Here is a 13,293-nt window from a genome sequence, read left to right as displayed (position 1 = left end):
TCAGAAATTCAGATGTCTTTATACTGCCATTATTAGTAGCCTATTATGTAGCTCTGATAAAGTTTGAAAGGCACGTCTAACTTAAAACCTAACTTGAATAAATATATTTTTTTTAAGATTATCTATTATTTTATTGGATTTCAAACAAAATAATATGATTCTGGACACATTTGTCACGATACGAAGATCTTATATGTAACGCGGCTTTTGGTTTCTTATTCTGTGCCTCTCAGGAACATTTATTTTATGAGTTTATTATCTACTTATAAAAGCGTGATACAACAAGCTACAGGGTGTCTATTTTCAATAATAGGGTTAAGCTAAATTACAACTCATTTCCATCTGTCATTCAATACATAGGGAACAAAAAGAGATTCTAAGTACATTACTGATAGGTACTTGTCGTTTTCACACAGAGCCTTGGCGACCGCATTATTGCGTCGCACTCATAATAACGTCAATAAAGAAAAGAGGAACGACGCTTCTGGGTATCGTAAAGAAAACGCGAAATTTTCCCGGGAAAGTCCGATAACGACCGTGTCTTTTTAGCTACGGACATTTAGCGTAATAAATTCGTTGTCTCCATAGATAAAATGATTGATATTGAAGGGAAAGCGCAAGGAATTACGGCTTCAGCTAATAAATATCAGGACTGAGGAGCGATTTGACACATCCATATCAGTGCGACGGCAGTATCCCCCCTTCGTGAACATCCATCAAATTGTGACAAAGTAGGGCGTAGGCACGGAGAAAGGAGGGACGGAGTGGCAAAACGTGGGAAAAAGTTATCGCTTTTGCGGGCAGCCCCGGGCCAAAGAGCCCTTTGTGATGTTAAAAGTGTGTTGTCTGTCGGATGTGTAATTTATAATTTTCTACAGCAGATTGTTTTGTTTTTTCTGTTTTCGTTTTTTTACTCTAAATAAGTCTGAGTGGAATTTGGTTTTGGATAAGTTTTGAATACAGCCCTAAAATTTCTCGTATTTTCCGCAACGAATATTTTTAAAATTTTAATGAGCATTTTAGTAGATACCTACTTCTACCGTGCACGAATCATGTATGTGTTATGGACAAAGTGATTAATAAAGGCATTATGAATAATGACAAGCTATACTGGGCAAAGTGATAATTATTATCTAAATCTCATTATCTATCACATTTTCCGGGCATTATGAATATTGCTACATGGTCAATATCTGATTCTTGGATAGCTGAAGTCTGGTTTATTCAATCGGAAAGTTAGGTGCGACGACGAACGCAGCAGAGAGGAGGAGCGTGTTAGGTTCAACTGTGACCAAATTAAATTCTACCATTAAGATAACTTACTTTACAGATTTTGATAGATGTTTATAGACTCATTCAATTTTACGTAAACATAAAAAAATAGTAATGAGACATGTTTTTTATTACTTTGCCCAATAGGGGATTGACATTATGTATAATGCCTGGGCAATGTAATTAATTTAATAGTTTTTATGAAATTGATATCTCATGCCCGGGCATTATGAAAAATGACCGATTTATCTCTTGGTCCACATCACATGTAGTACTTATCTATATCTTTTAATCGTAATAGTAGGTAGATATTTTTCACCCATTTCCCACTTTTCGTTTGATAAAAGAATTTCAATGTATCAACTACCTGCCTTTTCCATCCATTTCAACAGCATCATCAACATAACCATCTCACACTCTTCTATCTTATTTTAAAATACTTCTCTATGCCTTTCTCTGCTCCGGCGGGTCGCATCTATCAGGCTGTGTCACGTGACGCAGACTTAATGACCCCGGCAGGATCAAGGAAGCAACAACTGTTCTTTTGATAAGTAACGAGTGATGCATTGCTTGTTTTTGGGGTACTTAATCAGCTTTTAGGTCGCTATTGCGCTGATACAGCCCTGTTTTTGCCGCAAAAAGAACACACTGAACCTCTTATGAAGCCGTGGTGGCCTAGTCGTTTGACCTATCACCTCTCAAGCAAATGATCGTGGGTTTAAACCCCGGCTTGCACCTTTGAGTTTTTGAAATTAATGTGCGAAATTACATTTGAAATTTAAAGAAAGAAAGAAAGGAATACATTTATTCACAACACAACAATAGACAACACTACACAAGACACAGCAATATTATTAAGTAGGATAGTATAGATTTACTACCAGCTAATACGGTGAAAGAAAACATAGTGAGGAAACCTGCACAAACCTGCGAAGCAATTCATTGGTGTGTGTGTGAAGTTCCCGATCCGCACTGTGCCCGCGTGGGAACTACGGCCCAAGCCTTCTCATTCTGAGAGGAGGCCTGTGCCCAGAAGTGGGACTTATATAAGGTGGGATGATGATGATAGTGATGACCCTCTTATAAAATATTCTGTTTAAGTATAAGGACATTATAAGTTTTACGCCAATGTCTGCTATCTGTTTCTCTGTCTGAGGCGTTGTAGCTCTTAAACGGATAAACAGATTTCAAGTGGTTTTCTCAATACAAACGCAAATCGAACGCTCAGCAAACGCAAGGAAGCCGGCACGTTTTAACCTTATCTACTCAAGATCCTTGATATCGATACAAACGCATACAAACGCGCGCTTACCGTTTCATTTGCAACAAAAAACGTGTAAAATTTGCCAAAGTGCGATGAAAACGCGCAGAGGACGCGCGCATCAAAAACGCGCGTTGTCAGGGCGTAAAAAAAACGTCGTGTGGAAGGGCTTCAAGATGTTGCAATTAAAAAAATATTTACGTTATTATTTTAGTGTGATTGTATTATATTTATATTAACCCGTGTGGTGCCGGGTAAGAATAGCACCACCCCCTTTCTTCCTGTGGGTGTCGTAAGAGTCGACTAAGGGAACAGGGTTGAAGTGTGTTGTGGGCGATGGGCTAGCAACCTGTCACTGCGATATCACATTTTGTCCATGTTTTATACCCACATTTATGCTAAAAGTGGTACTGGAACACAAGTTTCACGTGCTCTGCCTACCCCTTTTAGGGATAAAGGCGTGAATGTATGTATGTATGTATTATATTGCATAACTCTTTATCGTACACAAAACGCATAAAAATAACACTTAAATTAAATTGAGAAATCGATGTACATATTTAATACTAGCACCTTTGATTAGATAAGTGCTTAAATTGTTTTTTTTTTTTTTTTTGTTGCAGGCACAGTTAATTGCCTAACCGTTCCGTTGTGAACCAAGGTACGAAAAATAAATTTCTATCTCACTAATATTACAAATGCGAAAGTTTGTAAGTATGTTTGTTTGTTTGTTACTTCATCACGTCCAAACCACTGAACCGATTCAGATGAAATTCGGTTTACAGATAGTATAGGTCCCGGAGAAGGACATCGGAAGCAGAATTCGCAATTATGCAATTTTCCCGGATAAAAACTATTTTATCCGGGAAAATTGCATAGTCCCCGCGGGATAGCGATAAACGAATTCTGCACGGACGGAGTAGTAGGATAAATGTTAAGTATGCCGTCTCTGTGGAGTCCGATGAAACAAACAGAGACGTCATTAATATTTCCTTACTATCACATAAATTTTACCATAATTGGTAAGACAAGACAGCGTTAATTTAACTAATCTTGACATCTTTCTACTCTATTGGTAATGAATGGTAAAGTGAAGTAATTAAACTGAGTTTAAGTATATTATTGCAGTTTTTCTTAAAATTTATATCTCAATAGAATCTCAATAAAAAACGGAATCTGTCTTGCTTCCAAATACTTAATAGTCTGTTAGCCTTTTTTGTGTCAACATTTACTTTTTCTCCAAATGATACATCAATGAGTCAGCAAAGGTATAATACTAATGAAAATAGCAATGACACGTCCGCCGGCCGTTTCAGCTTTATGACAGTCACTACAAAAACCTGCCATGACCATTTGGCAGGAATCCGTAGAAATATAGAAAGGCATTATTTTAAAAGAGATTTTTCGGTGTTTTGGTGCAAGACATGCAATTGCTTGATTTAAAGATTAGCACAAGTTTTGATTGATATTGTGTTATTCTTTTACTAATTCCCAAAAGATCACAGACATTAATAAATTTAAACGAAAAATTCCAATACTACACATCATCCCACTAATATTATAAAGTCTGTAAGTCTGTTTGTTTGTTTGTTTGTTACCTCATCATGTCTAAACCGCTAAACTGATTTACTTAATGAAATTCGGCATACACATAATTTGAGTCTCGAGGAAAGACGTAGGATAATGTTTTTATCCAGGAAAATTTGCATAGTTCTACGTGGACGGAGTTGCTAGTAATATAATAAATCACAAAAATAATAAACTAAGTAAGTAATATACAATTTTTGTTCTTGAATTATATTCATTTTGTGTTGAAACGATTTAGTGCAATAATTATTGATGAAAAAACTAATGTTTTCTACCTATAAATTATTGTAGGCTTTTATTTAACTTGAAATCTTTGAAAACCTATGTATGTAAATAATTTTTTCATCAGATTGATTTGAAAATTTGGGAAAAACTTTGTAGGTAAGTACTATTTTTTTTATAAAATAACTTATTTTTTTCGTAGCCCTCATTTCATCCTTTTTTTTACACAAACGCAGTTTACTTTATTAAGTACCTAAACAATATAACAAAAATCCTAACATACAGGGCGTCTCATGTGCTACGGAACCCTACATTTTTTCTGCCCGCCTGTCGAATGACTGGCAAAAACCAGGGATAGCGGGAAATAAAAATTTGATGACCACAGAGCCACACTAGCGTTTGCTTATGGACAAACTTTAGGTATAAAGTGTACGGCTGCCGTAAAAGTTTTGATTGATAGAATATACTGTGAGCATAATAGTATACTTTGGATAAGACAAGAAATATACGCGAAAGTTGGTTTATATTTTCATTTAAATATTCATTTGTATTTTAATTAACTTTAAAAATAAATAACTAAATTCAAATACTTACATAAATAAATCGTTGTTTAATTCTGTCTAAAAAACACACATACCTATAATAATAGTTAATTAAAACTTAAATTAATAATTAAAGAAAAAGACAAAAATCTAAATTAATAAAATAATAATAAATAACATTAAAAAACAACAATTATACAATAAAAAAAGAAAATACAAAATACCAAAAAATAAAAAAAGAATAATTTATATAATTAATAAAATTTTCATTTTAAATTTGTTTTTATTACATTCAGTTTTGTTTTTAAACTTTGAAATGTGTTCTTTTTTATTTCGTTTATTATAATGCATTTTTCCTTGAATCTTTTATGGTAGTAAAATATCATCACTGCAGAACAGACTTAGCCTAGTGGAAGTGAGACGGAAAAATGTACTTTGTGAGAGATCTATCGCAGTTTTAGTATTGAACGTGGTAAAATAAAGCTCTCTTTTAATTAATAAATTATAAGGTAGTTTTAGGATTCGGATGGTAAAAGAAATCAAATGAAATCGTTTTTTATGTCACATAAAGGCAGTAAATCTGCAAACCAAACTTTATATTTATAAAGTACAGAAAAAATGAACGACATTCATCACCCGTTTTCAGAAACTTGGAATAAAAAAATTCTACAGTTTAACAAATTGCATAAGATTGAAAAACAAGTTTGACACCTGCGGTCTTACTCTAACCCTTAGCGATCGATATATCATATTCCATAGTAATTGCCCTTGTTCAAAATTCACAGGTGACATAATCTAGCTTGATGCATGAGTATCTGACAGCCACTGAGCATTTTACCACGTGTTGTTTTACAAAAAATATTCGGCCATTCTAAATAGTGTCTATTTCAAACTAGGCAATAACTACCATTAGATGGACTTCCTAAGCAAGTCAGATACATTAAATAAAAGCACCGCGATATCTCATTCTTGTATTCCGATATTTCAGATCCCTAAATATTGTGGAAGTACTAGTTCACTTTTGATGATTCTTAGTCAGTCAGTCAGTCAGTATCAAATTTCCGTAACTTTGCAACCTTATGTATTGTAAAAAATTGAGCTATCATGTAGAAATTTGAAGGTTCGTACTAGCACCGTTAACTTTTCAAATGAACTGAATTTCAGCTTTCCACCATAACCAAAATATACATGATTGTAAAAAAATATCTGAAATAAAATGTATTTAGTATTATTATACATATTAGTATATCCCAGTACTGCAAGAGAGGCGTGAAATTACGCCTAATTGGTTCGAGAAAAGATGGTACGTCAGTTTGTTTCGTGCTTGATTTTTTGGGGCATTAAAGTGCCTCTAGATTATTAATACTTTGTTGACCGATTTACTCGTAGGTAGCTAAGTTCTTAGTGGCACTGAAATGAAGCTGGAGGTCTCGGGCTCAAACGTACAACGTACATTGCAGGCACTTTCTGATCTAATAAATGCGTCACAAAAAATGTAACGTTATAATTATTTTGCAGAGCGAAATAAACCCCCTGTTGATTCAAAGCATGTTTTTATTTAATATGGATTTTGTCCCCCAAAATATTTTATCTGATATAAGAACAGGAAGATTCACGTCATTCTCCTGTGGGGATTGAGAAAAAATAACGTTATTTGTTTTGTTTTATAATTCTTACTATACCAGTATATCCGGAAGAACAGATTATCCTAGTTTGTTGGGTATGTTATTTTAGCACTGAAAGTTTATTTTGGAAGAAAGATAATAGTTCTTTTTGCGACAGGTTTCGGCATTTGCTTTTTTGTAACTTGCAATGTTCGTATCAATGTAAGTTGTCTTTAAAATGTGTAAACCATTTTTCGACCATTTCTAGTGATCAGATTAACTTAAAATTTGTTATAAATATTTATGTTATTTAGATGAGTTTCCACCTGCAATATTATCAGCAAGGAAGTTTGTATTAAAATGTATTTTGTACTCAGTGAAATACCAAGATTAAAAGAAAAAAATTCTACGTCAAGCGAAAAAATATTTAAAATCTGAGAGACATAAAATTGAAACTTTGAATTTGAAACTCTCTCTTGTACTAACACAAAACAGACTAACTTACCTCTTACCAGTTAAAGGGTGTTTTTAATTCAAAAACGGGTAATATTAAGGAGTTTGCCTATAATCGCGTTATTCAAGGAGTAACTTCATAAAAATTCGTTACGAGCGCTTTCTTGCTCCTTGAATATTCTTAAAACTTTAAAAGTTGGCCTTTCAACAATTTCAGGGGCCCAAAGTTTACCTTGACGCTCAAATTCAAGCTGCTTCAGTAAACAGTAATGCGATTATTGGGGTAGTTTATAATCACGCCTTTGAATACCTTTAAAACAGACGTTGAATATATATTAACAACAAAAAATACAGTGTAAGTAAGTTGGAAGAGCGATCGCTAAGCTTAAATGGGACTGGGCAGGAAATTTTGCTGGATGCACCCACAAAGGTGGGCGCACACAGCCACAACGTGGGTTGGGCACCGCATGGCGGCCACCGACGGCAAGGCAGGCCGAGGTGGAGGTTGACGAAATGATCTGGACGCGGAACAAAGCGAGTGGCCGAATATAGCTCTGGTTGGAGGTGAAGAAAAAAAGCCTCTGCCCTGCGGTGAGACAAAGATGTAAGTAACCGAGTTATATGTAATAACAAAAAATAAAATTACCATCAAAAACTGACTACGAAAAACTAAGTGAGCACCAAAAAATAATATTTAAAAATGTTAAGATACTTATACACTATTATTAAATCATGTAAGATTAGTGATACGATATTAATTATTTCGATAGTCAATAGTCACATTAACCACCAAAAAGAGTCATCAGCTTTACTTTTTTGTGTTTGTGTTCTTTTGTGTTTGTTTGTGTTTTTTGTTTGTACACACAATAAATGATTATTATGATCATTATAGTAGGTGAATGCAAGTCAAATAAAAGCTTATAAAAAGCTATTGCCTTGTCATAAATCGGGAATATTAAAAACTCCTAAAAGTATTCCGCTCCGGGGCTTTAATTATCGACACGTTTCCGCCATCAAGATATCGCTATGTATATCGCTATTGGAAAATTAGAAAAGTTCGCCGCCGTTTCAGGTGGCTGGAATGAAAAGTATGACCAAGTTTCTAGATGAAACGAAACGGAGCGGGATCTACAGAAGTTTGATAGGGAAAAATATCGACAAGCGGCGAGTTTTAATTTATCATTGGAATTGGTATTTGTGGAGTACTCGACGATTCCACGTTTGCGATTGAGGTGGAGTGCAGTGGGATTATTAGTGTATAGTGTGCGATAGAGGTGCGCAAAACAGTGTTTTGTAATCTAATGCCATATCAGAAACTGTAATCATATTACTCGAAATAGACATCGACCGTTGAATGGAATTGCTGCCGTTGCAATGTTTGCATACACCGAAATCATCTTGTAACATGAAATTAACTGAGAAATGAGTGATGAGATGATCTATGTTGGTATAGAAACATCGTCAGCATTACTTTCATCTTTTTCATTGCGCTGAAGTTGGAAAGAGGACCTCTCCCTAGTGGGCGAAACGATTACTTAGTTACTTATAAAACCGAACCGAACCGATGCAGAGAGCACAAAACCGACTGTCGTGAAAATCTTTAAGTTCCAGCAGATACCATCTTGCCAATGTCATGATAAGATGATGATGTTTATAGAAAACACAGGAAGTGTATTTATTAGCCAAGATACTCAGTTTAACGGCAAATCGTCTGTAAAGCGCTATGCAATATGCACAAAGTTTGCCTCTTGAAAATAAAGTCACTGCATTTTTCACTAAGAACTCTATTATTGAAATTGCATTATGTTGGGAAAAGACTCAACTTAGCTATACTGACTTTATTAAGAAAATCCTAGCGCTAAAGCCTCGGTTGACTTAAGATTATAAAGTTCGTAAATTAAAGCTTTTTACGCTCGTTTTAATCCGATAATATAATTTCTAATAGCGGAGAGAATGTTTTTCTTAGCGGGTTATGTTATTAATGTTCATGTTTGTGTTTTGGCTAACCCTTATCAACACGACTAGCAATATTGAATGTTTATTATTTTGCCCTTTATTGGAGAAAATCAAAGAATTATAAGAAGTTCAAGTTAAAGTTTATTTAAGCTAAACCCACAAAGCAGAAGTGAGTGTAGAAATTTATAAACGTTTAGGTTTAAATTTATTGCACACAATAATTTGATAATACCATAATTAAAAAAACCGGGCAAGTACGAGCCGGACTAGCGTACCGAGGTTTCCGAACAAATTTGTAGAAATCTATGAATATCCTGAGTGAGTGAGAAAAACCTGAAATATACGTGTGAGGTCATTTCGAATGGTTACCGACATGGACAGACAAACTTATTAATTTAATTTGCCTACCCTAATTAAAATTTATCAATGTGTATAATTAAAAAAGTATTGGCCAAAATGTACCAAAGAACTTTACTTACTTATTATTAAGATTTAGCTGTCTGTCTGTCCATCTATCTCATAATAGGGTGACAAAATAATAAAAATGAAACACATATTCAATGGAAAAAAAAAACTACTATCTTTGAATATTCTACGAACAAAAGACACTCTTAATGCCCCGGTTAATGAACGACTGTGAGAACAATGTTACTTATTCTGTTTGTTTGCTAATGATGTTTACATTCCCCTACTCGCTCTAGTTAACTATTACTATGAATGTATTGCTACTTTCACAGAACGGAAATGAACTAGGTTAACGCAACTTAGAACAGATTAGTCACTAAGGACGTCTTGTAGGCTTTTTTCAATCTCGATTTAAGGCTTAAACTGACAGTTCTTGTATGGATCTGACAAGACTTAAGACCACTTAAACCTAGATTAAAAAGCCTGCAAGTGTACGTTAGACTTAAGGGTATGTTAGTTTAGTTTAGTTTATTTATTCATTCAATACATCATTACATTATAATTTACATAAATGTCAGTTATAAGAATTTGTATTGAAATCGTCAAAGGTAATATGATTAGTAATAATTATAAAAAATAAAATTCTAAGCATGTCATGTGAATGTAAACAATTAAAATTAGACTGGTTCTCCTCAAGGGATCGTCAGACTGAAAACACATTGAAATGTATATTTATAAAGAATAAATGTCAAGGATATGTCAAGATTAAGCAATAATTGAGTAACAATTTAAATGTCAATGTAAAAACAATAAAATAAAAACAAGAAATAATAATAACAATTTAAACAATAAAATTAAAATGTCAGATTCATAAATTCATTTACGGAATAAAACGCTTTTTCCAACAAAAGGTCTTTTAGTCGACGGCTAAACGTTTCATCGTTCTTTTCGCTTTTTAGGTGTGAGGGTAGGTGTTCATAGTATTTGGGGCCGATAACGCGCGGGTTTTTTCCCGCTAATGCCATTCTATGAGGGACTGTGAGCGACCCGTGCTGCGAGTGATCTTACCAGCTACGCCCATTCGACTGAAGTTAGATATGTTTGTGCGCGTATACATAATAACTTGAAACAAATACAACGAAGATAGGGTCATGATACCAAGTTCTGTGAAATTTTTTTGCACGACTGCCTTTGGTTGATACCGGCAATAACCCGCACTGCCCGCTTCTGCAGAACCATTACGCGCTCACAGTCCGTGGAGTTTCCCCATAGTATGGTACCATACGAAAGCAACGAGTGGAAATACGCAAAGTATGCTTGCTTTAGTGCACCATCTGCCAGAATGGGCTTTAATTTGCGCAAAGCATAGGCCGCACTGCTTAACCTGCCACATAGGGAGTCAACGTGATTCTTCCAATTCAAATTTGGATCTAGTGTGAAGCCCAGAAACCTGCACTGCTGGCATAGCGGTATGGGTCCACCAATCGATGGCGGTGACACGATACCCCTACCCGAGAACAGCATGATGTTCGACTTGGTTAGGTTCATGATGAGCCCGTTCGCTGAGAACCACTGCTGCAGCTGCCCACACACTTTATTTATCTTGTCGTTTAGCTGCTCATAAGTGGTGGCGCTCACTACAACAGTAGTATCATCAGCGAAGAGCACAGTGAGACCGTCAGTGATAACACTAGGCAGGTCATTTATAAAAGCTAAAAAAAGTGTATTTCCGAGTGAGGATCCCTGTGGAATACCTATAGTGACGTCACCCGGCTTAGACCTGATTTTTTCTCCGTTCGACATCACTACCTCAACTGTCTGCTTGCGACTTTTCAAAAATGACTCTAACAATTCGTACACTTTTATGCCGGACGGGATTTAACCCACATCTTCTAGCTGTATATAAGTAGCTATGCCCAAGCGTGCTATATTGTATTTCGATCCAATTTATGAAAAGTGTAAACAAAGACGCCATTTATCCGACCACAGACATTCAACGATATGAAAACCTAAAAACTATTGCAAAATAATTAATCTGTTCAGTAAGTTGATTAAGTTATTAATTGAATAGATCAACGTATTTTTGTCTATTTTATTATTTACAATACTTGATTTCATTCCAAAGACTGTTTATTTAATTATAAAAGCAATAACTATCTTTTTAATTTTAAGGAAAGTAAATAAAAATCGAGAAAGAGATCACTCGTTTCATCCAAATTACCGCAGTGTTTGAAGTCAAAAGCCTTTGACCAGTGTGTGTTGCCAGTGATGACATACGGATCTGAGACGTGGGCGCTAACGATGGGCCTCATGAGGAAGCTCAAAGTCACTCAAAGGGTTGGAGAGGGCTACAATCGGGGTTTTTCTGCGGGATAGAATCAGAAATGATGATAGGTATCCACAGTAGAACTAAGGTTACCGACATAGCCCGAAGAATTGCGAAACTGAAGTGGCAATTGGGGGCAACATTGCTCGCAGGGCTGATGGCCGGTGGGGTCAAAAGGTTCTCGAATGGCGTCCGCGGACCGGGAGACGAGCTGTCGGTAGGCCTCAAACAAGATGGAGCGACGACCTGGTTAAGATCGCGGGATCGCGGTGGATGCGAAAAACACAAGACCGGTCTGAGTGGAGAGCCTTGGGGGAGGCCTATGTCCAGCAGTGGACGTCTTTCGGCTGACATGATGATGATGAAATAAAAATCGCTTATTCATCTGCGCTTGAATCGATTTTTAAAATATCAAATTTTCCACCATCTCTACGCTAGTCTATGCTACTACATATTATACACATGTTTCAATCAAGAAATAACGTCAGATTTTGACGAAGATTTTTCAAATGAGAAATAAATATTGAAATCAAGTGAATTATGGTGAAAAAAGTGATTAGACATCTAGTTAAAAGACACCAATTATAGATAAATGTGTTATTGATTCGATCCAGTGAGTGTATATACAAGAATTTTGATGAAATCGGTTTGTTTACACTTTTAATAAATTGGATAGGCATCGTATACCAACTGCACCACGACATTTCCAACTACTAGTCACGAATTTTGATCGTTTGCATACGCCAATAGTGGCGTGTGGTATCATCCATTGTAACCATGATAAGTCCTAGGTTCCAAACTCTATTGGAGATTATGCCAGGTTTATCTGGATTGTATCGATCGAATGTGAACATACCGTTTTCATTCTTAGACGCACTGATGCAGATAAGCTACAACATATACACCACGATAGATGTAGTTACTGTATATTAAGTATAAGCTCCTAATTTTCCAAAAGTAGAGACCACGAGACAGAACACTAAACACTCCTAACCCTTATACTTAGGTAGGTTTGTAGTCGAAACACATTTAAGTTAAATTGAGAAATTGAAATCATCAATCAATCATTTTTAACTGTTAAATTCATGAATGCTATTTTATGTATAGTTGTTAAATCAATCAATGCAATTATATCTATCATGTTTGTTTATACTCAGTTTGTTTAAATTAAACCATAAGCACACTTACAAGTTACAACTTGTGTAAATCTTAAGATTAAATTAAATGAAAAAATAAAATAAAAAACCAACATGAAAACATACTTTCTAAGCAAGATTCCAGTTGGACATGACAATCATTTTATTCACGATCTAAAATAAAAATAACGTAATATAACGCGATAGCACTTGCTGTTATTTTACAATCGCTGTAGCGACATCTATTGAAGTCCAACTGAATGGGGGCAATGAATATAATAATAGCATGTTTAGCTTTGACGGTTAGTTACCGTGCCATTGCGAAGCTGCTCTTTAAATGTTAATTGAAACCATACTTTGCTATGAAAGGATAATGTTTGAATAGGGCATATTAGGCAAAGTTCTGCGCAGGGGGCGACACTAGCACATAACGTAAACAAACCGCCATGATAACGTCAGTTCTCTTTATATTTTGTCGCCATGATGGATCATGACCAAAGAGTATTAATACCTATATAAATCGTGACAT

The 13,293-nt window shown here is 35.3% G+C and overlaps 1 protein-coding gene across 6 annotated transcripts in view; it reads left to right on the top strand.

Annotated features, from left to right (window-relative positions):
- The window catches only part of LOC141431134 (potassium channel subfamily K member 18-like), a 358,912-nt gene that overhangs the window by 161,719 nt on the left and 183,900 nt on the right, over window positions 1-13,293 (top strand). For 3 of the 6 annotated variants that reach the window (XM_074092152.1, XM_074092148.1, XM_074092150.1), the window contains one exon: window positions 3,157-3,194. The exons of the other annotated variants lie outside the window; for them this stretch is intronic. The gene's annotated coding sequence lies outside the window, so the exon portion shown is untranslated. The remainder of the gene's footprint in view (window positions 1-3,156; window positions 3,195-13,293) is intronic. 6 annotated transcript variants of the gene reach the window in all.

The sequence above is a fragment of the Choristoneura fumiferana genome, chromosome 9, assembly GCF_025370935.1.
Source record: "Choristoneura fumiferana chromosome 9, NRCan_CFum_1, whole genome shotgun sequence".
NCBI lineage: Eukaryota > Metazoa > Arthropoda > Insecta > Lepidoptera > Tortricidae > Choristoneura > Choristoneura fumiferana.
This window is presented reverse-complemented; position numbering and strand designations above follow the sequence as displayed.